Below are 15,045 nucleotides of genomic sequence, written 5' to 3'. Positions count from 1 at the left end.
AATATTTGATGTATTTATGGTTACTTCACAAAAGTTACATTATTTTGTTTTAATAAATGAAATTTTTGTACATAAAAATGCCTGAACTCTCATATTTTTTTAAAAAATATTGTTATTGCATGGGTGAAACACAGAGGGGTTACAGTTATATGAGTTAGGTAAGGAAGAGACACTCGTCCCCATTCACAAGACGTGTAGTTGCATTTTCCACATGATAACTAGTGAGTACAACTGATTTATTTGTTCAGTCTTTGTTCCATCTTTTCTTTGTCCCCCCTTGCCTCCCAAAGACAAACAAGACAAAAGGAAAAGACAACAAAAACAGGAATAAAAATTTCTTGTTTCCTTTTCTTGGAGTTCATTTCATGAAATACTGTTTTATATGATCATAGGCACATAGCTATTGAGTCTTTGTGATCTGGTCCCGTGAATATCCTTTGGTCTCACTATGTTAATGTCTAGAGACCAGCATTATTTATCATGTCCCAGTGTATTTTTTTTAAACCATCAGTGTGTTTACTTGTAAATTTATAGGCACATTGTAGTTACCACAAATCAGGGAAACTGCAACCTATGCTTCTTTGGGTCTGGCTTACTTCACTTAATGTAATTTTTCCAAGTCTCTCCATTTTCTTCCTAATGTGACTATCATTCTTCAGATGGACGAATAGAATTCCATACCACATTTTCTTAATCCATTCCTCTACTGAGGGGAATCTGGGTTGATTTCATATCTTGGCTATGATAAACAATGAGCATGTGGTTCTGGTAGCTCTTATGTGGTCTATTGGATAAATGCCCAGGAGTGGAATTGCTGGGTCATGGGGAAGCTTTATGTTTAGTCTTTTGAGGAACTTCCATACTACATTCCAGAATGGTTGAACAAGTTTACTTTCCCACCAGTAGTATAGTAGCATTCCCTTTTAGCAGCATCCCTGCCAACATTTGTTATTGTTAGTTTTCTTGATAATGGCCATTCTAACTGGGGTGAGGTGGAAACTCAATTTTTGTCTTGATTTTCATTTCTTTCATGGCCAGACACACTTCATGTGTCTATTGGACAGTCTTACTTCCTCTGAAGTCTTTCTGTAAGCCTTTAGTCTATTTATTAATTGACTTGTTGAGTTCTTGAGGGTTTCCTTTTGGGGTTGTAATTTTTTTGAATTTGCTCATTTTTAATAACAAAAATTAGTTACTTGTGCCATGTGCTGATGTCTGTAATCCTAGCTACTCTGGAGGCTGAGATCTGAGAGTTGCAGTTTGAAGCCAGCCTGGACAGGAAAGTCTGTGAGACTCCTATCTCAAATTAACTACCAAAATCCTAGAAGTAGAGCTGTAGATCAACTGGTAGATCACTAGCCTTGAGCAAAAGAAGCTCAGAGCATCCAGGCCCTAAGTTCAAGCACAGGACTGGCACACAAACACAAAAATTTACCAACATACAAAAGATAGATTGATATTTATATACATAAACACATGTATGTAGTAAAACTATATGATGTATATAATGTATAGTTTTAGAATTTTCTGTTTTTGATTTATAACTACAAATGTTTGGGTTTTTTGTTGTCATTTTCATAGTAATTAAGCCTTTTTTTTTTGTCATGGGGCTTGAACTCTGGGCTTGGGTGCTGTCCTTGCGCTCTCTTCAGCTCAGAGTGAGTGCTCTACTGCTTGAGCCATGCACCACTTCCGTAATTAAGCCTTAATTATTCCCCTCTCATTAAATTAATGTTTAGAAAGTCACCTGTTTTAGGAAGATGAACAGTTTGCATAGCTGTTTTCCCTAGCCATAGGAAACTTGCATTAGAAAACAATTTTTTAAAGAATATATTCAGACTTAGTGGGAGAAAAGTATGTGTAATATGCTTGCTTCTTTGCTAAATGCTGTTACTTAGCAAATGAGGGCTCTTAAAGTGACTTTTGACTTAAAAAAAAATTCTATGTGCTTCAAACGTAAAAAATCTGAAAATGTTTAATGGGTGTGAATGTATCTAAATATATGCCTTAAGTGTTCCTACCAATGTCTAATGCTGTTGTTCCGATGCTGTTATTTAAGAGGGAGGTCTTTCTGTTTCTTATCTGGTAAATGGGAAGAATGATTTTTAAAAACATTTAACCAGGTACAGACTGCTCACTTCTATAATCCTAGCTATTCAGGAGGCTGAGATCCGATGATCATAGCTCAAAGCCAGACTGGGCAAGAAAGTGTGACACCAGAATTGGAGCTATTGCTTAAGTCATAGAGCACTGGCCTTGAGCAAAAAAACAAACAAAAAAAAAAAAACAACTCAGGGACAGCGTCCATGCCCTGAATTCAAGCAGGACTGACATTCCCTCTCCCCCCTTCCCCCCACCAAAAAAAAAATATCAAAGTGAAAACACAACATGCCAGAATTTGTAGAACCTTGGTTAAACACTTAGGATAATCTTATAATTTCAAGTATATTTATCAAGACACAAAGTTGAACACTAATGAGCTAAGAATGTAAATCAAATTATTAGGAAAGGCAGAAGCATTACCACTTCTTTGGCCTCACATGCACAAATGAGAGATTGGAAATCCAAAACCTAATTTAGAAATCAATACAAAAGACAAGGATAATATCCTATACCAAAAGTGGATTCTTTAAGAAGGTAAGAAAGCTTTCTGGTAAATCCGATATAAAGAGACTTATAGCTGGGTACAGTTACTTTCCTCTTCCTGGGACCTATAAGTGATCAACCATAGCTGGGCACTGGTGGCTCATGCCTATAATCCTAGCTACACAGGAGGCTAAGATCTGGGTATCCTAGTCTGAATCCAAGGAGAAGAAACTGAGAATTTTATCTCCAAATAGCCACCAAAAAGCCAGAAGCAGATCTGTGGCTTAACTGGTACAGCATTAGCCTTGAGCATAAAAGCTCAAGCTGTGTCCAGGTCCTGTTCAAGCCCCAGGACCAGGACCAGCATACAAAAAAGAATTTCTGTGTTTTTCAATTCAATTTGGCTTCATGATTATGTCACTATTGTCTTATGTTGCAAACAACAGAAATCATCTAATTAAGAAAGTGAAATTTATTTGAATGATAACCAGTAGTTTTTAAAACAGATAATACGACCCCCAAAAAGATCAAGAAGGGAAAGCACAGTTATAAACATGGCAAGATGGTTTCTATTATTTTTTATTTTCATTTCTTTTCTTTTTCCTTTTTAAAAACTTTTATTTTTTATTGTGAAAATACTGTACAGAGGGGTTACAATTAGGTGGGCAAGATAATGAGTACATTTCTTATCAAGCATTGTAGCCTCCTCCTTTGTTTCCCCTTCCCATCCCTTCCCAGCCTCCCCCCGCCCACCCACCCAATCCCCCCCCCCCCCCCGCAAAGTCATAAAGTTCGTTTTCGACATGACAACTTGTACTTCTCATTGTTGCAACGGGTCCACCTGTATCCTTATTTAAATGACTTGTATTTCCCCTTCCCCCCCACAAATTATACCAACAGCAAATACAGTGAAAGCAGGGGTTACCGTGGGGGAGGGACTTACAAAGCAACAAAGAAATAATCTTATAAATGCGTTAGAAACAAATGCATGAAAAAAAAAACATTTGGATATATATCTTAGGGTTCATTTTCCTAACATCACCTTATCTGACCTTTTCTGCTTGACTCATAAATATACTAGATATTGCAAATAAGGAAAACCATGGGACCTATGTTTCTTTGGGCCTGTCTTACTTCACTTAATATAATTTTTCCCAAGTCTTTCCATTTCCTAACAAATGGGGCAATGTCATTCTTTCTGATGGAGGCATAGAATTCCATTGTGTATATATACCACATTTTCTTGATCCATTCATCTACTGAGGGGCATCTGGGTTGATTCCATATCTCAGCTATAGTAAATAATGCTGCAATAAACATAGTTGTTCTGGTAGCTTTAGTGTGGTCTTGTTTGTAAACATTTGGGTAAATGCCCAAAAGTGGGATTGCTGGGTCATAGGGGAGCTCTATGTGGAGTCTTTTGAGGAACCTCCATACTACTTTCCAAAGTGGTTGAACAAGTTTACACTCCCACCAACAATGAAGTAAGGTTCCCTTCTGTCCACATCCCCTCCAGCATCTGTTGTTATTAGAGTTCTTGATTTTTGCCATTCTAACTGGGGTGAGGTGGTATCTTAATGTTTTGATTTGCATTTCTTTTATGGTTAGGGAGGTTGAGCATTTCTTCATGTGTCTATTGGCCATCCTTCTTTCTTCTTCAGAGAAGTTTCTCTTTAAGTCTTTCGCCCACTTATTTATTGGGCAGTTGTTTCTTTGAGGATTTTAAATTTTAAAAAATTATTTTAAAGGTGATATACAGAGGGTTTACAGTTACGTAAGTCAGGTAAAGGTTACATTTCTTTTTGAACAATTTCACCCTTCCCTCATACAGGTTTTCCCTCCCATTCCCACCCACAAGTAGTATAGTTCATTTTCAACATCATGTCACAAGTTGGCTTTTTGATTACAAAGCCAATCACATACCATAGATAAAAAAGTGAAAAAAAAGCATTTATTACATCAGATAAACAGAACACTAGGGATAACTCCCAAAGCAGGGTTTCCCTGGACAAAGGAGACATGACTTTTGTAAGTCACTTGTGTAAATTTTCTTACAATTTCAAAACAATGACCTACTTCATGTCCTTATTCTCATCAAAAAGACATCAAGAATTTTACAATAAAAAAATGTAGTCCAAGTGAGAGAGAATTAGACTTCTTTCCATTTTAATACTGTTAAGGAAAAAAAAACACACAAATAAGGTAGATAGTAAAATCAGGGGGAGCTGGGCACTGGTGACTCATGTCTATAATCCTACCTACTCAGGCGGCTGAGATCTGAGGATTCTGGTTCAAAGCCAGCTCTGACAGGAACATCGTGAGACCCTTATCTCCAACTAACTACCAGCAAACCAGAAGTAGCGGTGTGGTTCAAGTGATAGAGTGCTTGCCTTGAGCTGAAGAGCTCAGGGACAACACCCCCCAAAACAACCCAAAACAAAACACAACAAAAAACACCAATTTGCTTATAAAACTTGTAAAACTAAAAAAATATATCATTATTTACCAATTGGAAATAATGCCCTTAGTATGTATTTTATCCTGACTTTCTTCTGATAAGGAACTTTCATTGGAGAAGCTTATGCATTTTTTTTTTTTTTTTTTTTTTTTGGGTCCGGTTGTGGGGCCTGAACTCTGGGTCTGGGCACTGTCTCTCACCTCTTCAGCTCAAGGCTAGCGCTCTACCACTTGAGCCACAGCGCCACTTCTGGCTTTTTTCTTTTTCCTTATGTGGTGCTGAGGAATCGAACCCAGGGCCTCATGCATTACAAGGCAAGCGCTCTACCACTGAGCCATCTTCCCAGCCCAAGCTTATGTATTTTTATACTGGCGAGACCTGTCATTGTGTGCAAACAGATTGAGACCATGCATTGTACATTACATGTTCCAAAAGGATGGACAGCAATGTTTTCAGACTGAATTTAGCATTATAAGGAGCAAAGTTTAGGTCACTAGGAAGGGGCTGGGTGATATTGGCAGGGCTAACCTGTTCCTTATGTTTTCTCTGGAGGGCATATCTGAAAATACAGAAATAAGCAGATTCTTCCCTCATAAGCTGAACTATAAATTCTGGCCTAAGAGCTAACAAAGGGACTATTGATATTGGGAGTAGCCTGGGCAAGAGGAGATAAATGAATGCATTCTGCCATTTGTTATCCTGTAAGATAGGCTCAAGGTTCTGAGACCAGTTAGCCAAAATTAGGCCATGTGTCTAATCTTCTTATTAAACTAACATAATTGAAAGCAGCATCTGTCATTTCTTTTGAGATAAATGACTGAATATTAAGCAACCAAAAAGGACAAATTTACTCTTGGTTGATAGTTTCCACACACCACCTTCCTTTCAAAATAAAACCTGCAATATGCTCATGTATAAATGCAGCCATTGTATTTACTATGTCCAGTGCCAGGGACAGGACCTTCACATATGTCTGTGTGTGTGTTCACCATATTCTCTTACTGATACCTTGCAACTTACATCAAATGGTCATTTTTATATATAAAACAAGGGAATGGAAGAAATTTAAAATACCTATTATCTGTGATAATAAGAAAATGCAGAAGTTACTGTCAAAAGCACCTGGTAATGAGACTTTCCCTTCAATATATCTATCTTTACTTTGATTATCACCCTCACTAATTAGGTTTCCTCCCTGATATATGACCTGAGGTTTATTTCTGTCATGTTTAAGCGCCTTGCTGTGAGTGAGCTATGTCAGAAACAGACAAGCTGTGTCTTTCCACAATGTCAGCATTTATTAAATAATAATAAAATCTCAAGTGATGTCAATTTCATTGTGCTAATTCACCGAGTCCTACTCAGGTCACTTGATAGCCTGAGCTGCTAGCAACACAGGAACTTTTATTCCAATCTCAATCTCTAACAATAACTCAGATCACACATACTCCCCAGGAATATAGAGGTTTGATAGGCTGTGGAGGTCAGTGCAGTCTCTTGTTAGGGGACCAGATAAGAAGTCCTAATAACAGGTACAGAGCTGTTCAAGTTACACAGTTGTCAAATGCAGGTCCAGGTGGCAGGTCATTTCCAATGTCACTTTGAAGTGGGCAGTAAGTATGTCATGGGCAGGGGAAACTGCACATGAGCTGGAGTTGGGACAGGCAGAGATCCTACACTGGCAATTTTCCTGGATGACGCTTGTGACAGGTGATCTGGGATAAATATGTCTGCTATGTGTCAAATTTTAGGGTGTTTCTCATACTCCCAGGGGAGAGGGCTATTTATGGTGTGATGTGTAAATTCCTATGTCTGGAGTTTCTGATTTGATTTGATATATTTAACAATGTAATTGTGTATTGGCACCAATGATTAATTTTGTGCCTCAAGATGTGCTGACAGATGGTAGCAGTTTATGTATATGAACAAGAAACAAGAAGTAGTAGAGTCATTCCACTTTAGCACTCAAAGTGGAGTAGCTTAGGTCATCAAAACCAAGCCTTACAAAATGCAGTGAGTCAAAGCTAGGTACCACCTTACAGTTGCTATTCTACGTAATGTAGACTAACCTACAGCAGTCCCAGCCTGTTCTCTCCTAGCAATCTTTTGCTCTTTTTTATGGTAGCATATGAACATTCCCCAAAGTGCTATGAGTTTCCATTCTCTATTCCTCCTTTCTCTCATTGTGTACCAGGAACTATATTGTAGTCAAAACTCCATCTAATAGGGCAATCCTCCTAATAGATCCTCCTTTTTAGTCTGATTATCCATGACATAAAGAATCTAAAATGACTGTGTGGTAATTCACTTGTGTGTGTGTGTATGTGTGTGTGTTTGTGTGTGTACATGTGTCTGTGTTGGTAGTATGGCTTGAACTCTGGATCTGAGTGCTGTCCTTTAACTTTTCCACTCTACCACTTGAACTGCAGCTTTACTTCAGCTTTTTTTTTCTTCTGGTGGTTAAATGGAGATAAGAGTCTTGTAGATATTCATGCTTGAGCTGGATTTAAACTGCAATCCTAAGATTTTAGCCTCCTGAGTAGCTAGGATTTCAGGTGTGAGCCACTAGTGCCCAGCTTGCTGTGTAGCAGTTCAAATTGAATTTTTTTTTGTTTTGTTTTTATTGGTCGTGGCGCTTGAACTCGGCCTGGGCACTGTCCCTGTGCTCTTCAGCTCAAGGCTAGCGTTCTACCGCTTGAGCCACAGCACCAACTCCAGCTTTTCCTGTATATGTGGTACTGAGGAATCGAATCCAGGGTTTCATGCATGCTAGGCAAGCACTCTACCACTAAGCCACCTTCCCAGCCCTCAAATTGAATTTTTTAAACTAGTTTTATTTTTTAACTTCTTAAGTATTAAACCTTTAATACAGTAGAATTCAAAGTCAAGAAAGTAAAAACTTTATAAGCAGTTCATTGCATGTAATAGTGACATTAGGCAACTGTCAATCTCTTGGTTCTTGATGCCAATAGTGTAGCACAGAAGAAACAACATCAAGTAGCAGTTATTGGATAAAAGCATACACTGTATCTAGAAAAATCCCGACTTAAAGTGTCCTTTAGCTGACTGCAGAACTGTCTTTAGTAGATCATTAGAATATTTGATAACAACAGTTGTATAGTGTATGGTAATGAGCAAATTAAGAATTAATCACGTCTTAACTCTTTCTGGGTAATAAGTTCCTTGCCTTGGACAATTTTGTAGTAAATTATTATAATGTACAAATTATTCAATCTGTTAATAGTGTCGTTGCCAGGGACCATATTATTACCAGTAAGGATGCAACTGTTACAGAGCTAGCCCTTCTAAAGGAAATAATTGACTAGCATGTAGCATGTAGCTGGCTGATTTCTCCAGAATACAATTTGAAAAGAAAATGCCTGATAGACATCTGGGTAGAGGGTGGAGAAAGCAGAATGAGAACAGGTAGCAGTAAGCAAGAAAACCTCTGAAAATTCAGTTCCATCTGAAGATTCCATCTGTTCATACTGGATATTTTATGCTCCCGTGAAGTACTAGCTTGACCGACTAACCTCTGGTGGTTTTTTTTTGTTTTGTTTTGTTTTGTTTTGTTTTTATGTTATCTCTGATTATTCAAAACCTTTCCCACAAAGGCTCTGTTATGAGCATTCACAAACCACGGAAATAGTTCTAGATCCCTTTTTTTTGGGGGGGGGGGTTGGGGCTTGAGCTCAAGACCTAGGTGCTGTCTCTGGTATTTTCTTTCTTTCTTCCTTTCCTTTCTTTTCTTTCTTTCTTTCTTTCTTTCTTTCTTTCTTTCTTTCTTTCTTTCTTTCTTTCTTTCTTTCTTTCTTTCTTTCTTTCTTCCTTTCTTTCTTTTTCTCTCTCTCTCTCCTTTTTCTCTTTCTTTCTGTCCTTTCTCTTTCTCTTTCTCTTTCCTTCCTTCCTTCCTTCCTTCCTTCTTTCTTTCTTTCTGAACCTTTCCTTCCTCCCTCCCTTCCTTCCTTCCTTCCTTCCTTCCTTCCTTCCTTCTTTCCTTCCTTAATAGGAGATAAGAGTCTCAAAGATTTTTCTGCCTTGGCAGGCTTCGAACTATGATCCTCTGATCTTGCCCTCCTGAGTGGCTAGGATAACAGGCATAAGGCACCAGTGCCTGGCTTCAAGATCCATTTTAAGAGATCCATCTATATACCTCTTCCCAATCATCCTTCAAGTCCTTGGCATTCCAAAGAGTCCACTTTCCCTGAATATACATAATTCCTAATTCCATAACATATTTCTTCAACACAAGAAGACAACAATATGAAGCATTTGACATCCTCCTTTTCCCTTCACTGTCCTATAATACCAGCTTTGAACAGTTTACTATGTCCCTCCGCCACCTTGGTTTGTTAGTAAGATAATATACAGAACTACCTATAAATCATGCTTGAACCTTTTCTACTATCAGTTATTTGTACTAAACTCACAGTGAATGAAGACAGGCAGTGGGACAGAAGAAAACATGATGGGAGGGTGGTTATAATGTACTCATTCCTCCAGGACTGGCTAAGGAATCTTCTGGATGATGGAATTCAAAGGACATGTTTATGTCAGTGGTTCTCACCAAAGGGGAAATTTGCCTTCCAGTGGAATAATTGAGCTAAGCACATCAATGTTTGCAGATGTTTTGTTTTTGTTTTTTTAGTTTGTATTATCTTAAGTACACAGGGGTTCCATTCAACATGTCAGTTTATGAACGCAATGCATCTTGATATCACCTGTTTCATCATTCTCCCCATTCTCTCCCAAACCACTCCTTCCTCCATTGGGGGAATGCTTTTGTCATAGTTGGGTGATAATGCTCCCAACTAGTTTATAGACGCTAGTGCTGCTGCTCCTCACCAGGAAAAATACGCAAGCTCAAATGTGCATTCAAGAAACCCTGATCTATGTTCACGACTTTATGAGTCTGATGATATCTGGCTCTGAACGGACAGTTTCAGGCAGAGTTAACCTGGAGTTCTAAGACCAAGTATTTGTTGTCCATAAGTGCCCCCGACTCTGCAAGGAAAAAGTGCTCTCATAAAGAGATTTTAGTTTAAGAGGAGTTGTCTCTGTGCCATTATCCTATGGATCTCTGCAGGGCAGAGATACAGGTCTTTAAGTAGTATGGCCTTGTATATTATTAAAGTTCCCCATATAATATTGCTCCTGGCCCCAAAATTATTTCATTCACAAAAAGTACAAATTTGCATGGACAGATGCTCAAATTCATCAAAGCCAGTATTTGTTAGAATTCTGGCTTAATCTAGGAATCATGAAAGATATGGAATAAAATAAGTGATACAGTAGTTTAGAGTCTCAAAATTTTGTTCCAAAAGCCAAAATTTGTTTAGTATTTATATCAATTTGTGTATTTTAACTCATTTCCTATTTGTTTTCTTCAATTTCTCCCACATTCTACATGGGACTAAATTTACATAGATTACAGAATGTTTTTGATGAGATTACAAGAGACCTGGGGGGAATCACTTGACAATCTGGATATGGCATTGCATACGGTAGCCTGTGAGAGACTTTTGATGTCCTCTGGTAAGGAGTCGGATCATTCACCATTTGTACATTGGGAGAAGGAGCCATGTTTTGATAAAGGGAAGTTGTGAGTTGTGTAGAATTCAGGTAGAGGAATGTAATCTAATGAGTATTTTGAGTTTTAACTTTTCAGCCCCCAAATCCATTTGCATTATATAAGAAATCCATAAAGTGAGTATTTGTAGGAGTCATGACTTCATGATACATTAGACAGGACTAATGAGATTTTTTTCTTTCTTATTTTAACTGATTTATTAACAATTAAACATAATACACATTAATTGGTTAGTTACCTTGTTATGTTTTGCTCCTTGTATACATGACAGAATGTTTAAATGAAGTTAAACATATCTCCTCAAACATTCATTGTTTCTTTATAGTGAAATCAAAACTGTCTTCTAGTTTTCTGGAAGGTACATTATTGTTAATCCTGGTCATCTTACTGTGCAATAGCATATGGGACATCTTCTTCCTGTCCAACTATATCTCAGTACTCATCAGCATTTCCCCTCTTACAGACCTCAACCTACGCTTTAACATTAAATATTTTCTATTTCCCATCTCAATTGCCACTGTGTGTAACCGTGATGCCACCACTTGTACACTTCTGCCCAGTGCTTTGTGAATGAATGTCACAAGGGACAAAAGTTTGGAGTTCATGCACAGTTTTATCATTCTATGGACTTGCAATGGTTCCTGGAAGTCTCTGGCAGCCATTGGGGCAGTGACAACATAAACCAGATGACTTTGAAGAATAACCTTAAAGGGTTTTTTTTGTATCTTTTGTGATTCTGGTTCTTTAGTCTTTCCTTCAATTCTGTGAGCTATTCCCTAACCACATAACAAAATTATTTTCTTTGTAAAACAAAGTTAGATTCCACTGCTTAAATATGAGGACCCCACATTCATCATGTCTTAATCCACCTTACTTGCCCAAAAACTTGTTGAAAAAAAAGCAACTTTGTACATTATGATGTCTGCCACCTGGACTCATTTCTTATACTACTATTTTTTAAATTATCATGTTATTCAGCCTTGTTATTTAAAAAAATTTGTCCTACCTTAAGTAGTTGTATAAAAGGGTTGCCATTCAACAAGACAGTTAATGAATCCTGATCACAGTCACCCCTTAAATATTCCTACCCTTCCCTCTGAACATACCCCTTCTCTTACATTTCTTAGGAGGATATGCATTGCATTTTTTGCTGCATTCTCCTCAGTCTTCGCTTCATTCATCAACAAGTTTATTATTTTATAATTACTCATCCCTCTAAGAGTGTTTAGGCTTCCTTTCAGTGCATAATTGCTAATTGGTGTATAGAACTAAAATGTCATAAAGGAAAAGAAATCATTTCAAAAGAAATGGCTCCACTTCTGTTCATCTTATAAATAAATAGACAATAAGAAAGCTTACTATAAACACAGACATTCCCTACACAGGTACAGAGATACCTGTATACTAGTATTTTTCAAACCATAAAAAAGAATATGTACTACATAAGATTTTTGAAATAGAATATATTCTATTTTATTCATGCCTTTCCTTTAAATCTGGCCATTCTGAATGGCACTGGACAGAGGATATAAGTGGTATGATTAAAGGATGAGCAATGCAATTGCAATTCATTTATAGGTTCAAACCTCCACAGTAAAGGATTTTTAAGTATTAGTCACTGGTACCAAGACCTAAATGATACAAAACAGCAAGTCACTTCTTTGTGTAAAGAAGTCTCCAACAAGCCAGGTGCCAGTGACTCATGCTTGTAATCCAAGCTATTCATGAGGCTGAGATCTGAGGAACGTCCGTGAGACTCTTATCTCCAATTAACCACCAGAAAACTGGAAGTGGAGCTGTGGCTGAAGTGGTAGAGTGCTCACCTTGAGCTGAAGAGCTCAAGGGACAGTGCCTAAGCCCAGAGTTCAAGACCCATGAGTGACAGAGAAAGAAAGAGAGAGAGAAAGACAGAAAGACAGAGACAGAGAGACAGAGACAGAGACACAGAGAGAGACAGAGAGAGACAGAGAGAGACAGAGAGAGAGAGGTAGTGGAGGGGGAAGAGAGAGAAAAGAGAGAGAGAGAGAGAGAGAGAGAGAGAGAGAGAGAGAGAGAGAGAGAGAGAGAGAGAGAGAGAGAGAGAGAAATTTCCAACAATGTAAGTAAACTTTTCATTTGGATGTGTTGTGCTCAACAACATGTCCACATCTTACAGATGTTAGTAAATTCTTCCTCACACCAGGATTTGGAAATACTTAACAAGATTGTTTCCCAAACCATATAATGAGTGGAAAAAAATAAAGTTTGAGAGTGGAGAGTGGACAAAACATGATATTGTTATGAGGAGAAAAATTAAAAATTTATATAAATGCACTGCTAAGAAAAGTGTTAGAAAAAAACAAAATCCAGACAAATAGTTCAGCTCTGTCCTCTACTTAAGAAAGAGACACATTTCAAAGCCATACTAAAAAGATACACTGAAATTGTGTATAAGTTCTGTTTGAAAAAATGTAAAGTCTGTTCTGGAGTTGAGGACAGTCACTAATGGTTTAAGAAATGGTAAAGACCCATGCGTGTTTCCTGCAACTCAGGAGGCAGATGGGAGTATCATGGTTTAAGGCCAGCCCAGTGAAATAGTCAGTGAGAACATGTCTCAAAAACAAACCAGGCACAGTAATGCATGCATGTAGTACAGGCCTTTCAGGAGGTAAATATTAGGAAGATTGCAATCCAAGGCTAATCCCTGGCAATACATGGTACTCTATCTGAAAAATAGTAAAAGAAAAGATTGGAGGAGTAACTTGAGTAGTAGAACCTGGGCCTAATAAGCCTGACACCAAGTTTACCACAAACAAAACAAATCTAAATATATAACTACCCTATGATCTAGCAATTCCACTCCTGGCTATTCCCAAAGATTGCAAACAGGATACAATAAAGCCACCTCCACAACCATGTTCATTGCAGCCCTATTCACTATAGCCAAGGTTGAGAATCATCCCAGATACTCCTCAGTGGACAAATGGATCAAGAAATTTAACTCATCCATTAGAAAGAATATTATATCATTTTCAAAAGAATAGAAAGGCCTAGAAAAATTACATTTACTGAGGTAAGTCAGGCCTAGATTTCATGTTTTCTCAATATGTCAAAGATAGAATTGCTTTATAAATACACAAATAAATCCCTTGGCTGGTATGCAAGTGTACATAATGTATTAATTGAACCATAATCAATTTAGAGAAGAACTCAAACAGTATAATTCCTTAAAAAGGAGAAATCATAGTTCATCAAAATAAACAGGAAACAAGTAGTTGAAAGAGGTGAGGTGGGGGTCAGAGGGAGGCAGGTACACAAATGAAGAGAAGATGGAAGGAGAATGCAGTCAAGACTCTAATGCGTATCCTACAACATTAAAAAGTGAGGGAAAGGAGTAGGTTGGAAGAGGTGTGTGGGTAACATTGATCAAGATCCATGGTAGGGGCTGGGAAATTGGCTCAATGGTAGAGTGCTTGCCTTGCATGCCTGAGGCCCTGGCTTCGATTCCTCAGTACCACATAAGCAAAAAAAAAAAAAAAAAAAAAAAAAAAAAGCCGGAAGTAGCACTGTGGGTCAAGTGGTACAGCACTAGCCTTGAGCTGAAGATCTGAGGGACAGCACCCAGGCCCAGAGTTCAGGCCCCATGACCGGACCCCCCCCCCAAAAAAAAGCTAAACTGGTAAAAGCAAAAAAAATAATACTATGGGGGCAGATATTACACACACACACACACACACACACACACACACACACACACACACACACACACACACACACACCTACAACAAAATGACATCCTGAAGCAAGAAAAAAAAATTTAAATGAACCTGAACAGATTTTCAGCATAAGAATAATAAAGGTTCCTTAGTGCTCTTAAGTGGTAATTTTAGAATAAAAAATTCCTCAGTATGCCGCAAATTTATAAGATAGAATTTTTTACCTAGAGATATTATGAGCTAAATATCTAGAAGCTTTAATAAAGATTTATAAAACCATGAGTGATAAATGCTGCAGTTTTTAAAGATGGAATGCTTCAGAGATTTAATTAATCTTCTGCAGGGAGAGGGGGAAGCTGGGGAAAGTAATGAAATCTTGCTTTGTGTTATTAGTATGAAAGTACTAGCTGGATGAACTATTAGTTTCTGACATTTACCAGCAACCTTTTCTTTTCAACAAAACTTAATAGAACTGTTTCCTTGTCTTCTTTGTCAGCGTACACTCCCTGCCCTCTCTATTCCCAGAAATCAGCATTGTTACTGTAGCATTAACTGTGAGATGTCCTACCCTGGGGCCAACTCTACTCCTATGTTTCTTTTAAAAAAGACCATAAGGTTGGCATCTATATCTCATGCCTGGAATCCTACCTGCTCAAGAGGCTGAGATCTGAGAATCACTGTCCAAAGCCAGCCTGGGCAGGAAAGTCTGTGAGATG

The sequence above is a fragment of the Dipodomys merriami genome, unplaced genomic scaffold (genome assembly GCF_024711535.1).
Source record: "Dipodomys merriami isolate MVZ:Mamm:240054 unplaced genomic scaffold, mDipMer1.0.p SCAF_1, whole genome shotgun sequence".
NCBI lineage: Eukaryota > Metazoa > Chordata > Mammalia > Rodentia > Heteromyidae > Dipodomys > Dipodomys merriami.
The sequence above is the reverse complement of the archived record's forward strand: the minus strand, read 5'-3'. Positions refer to the sequence as shown.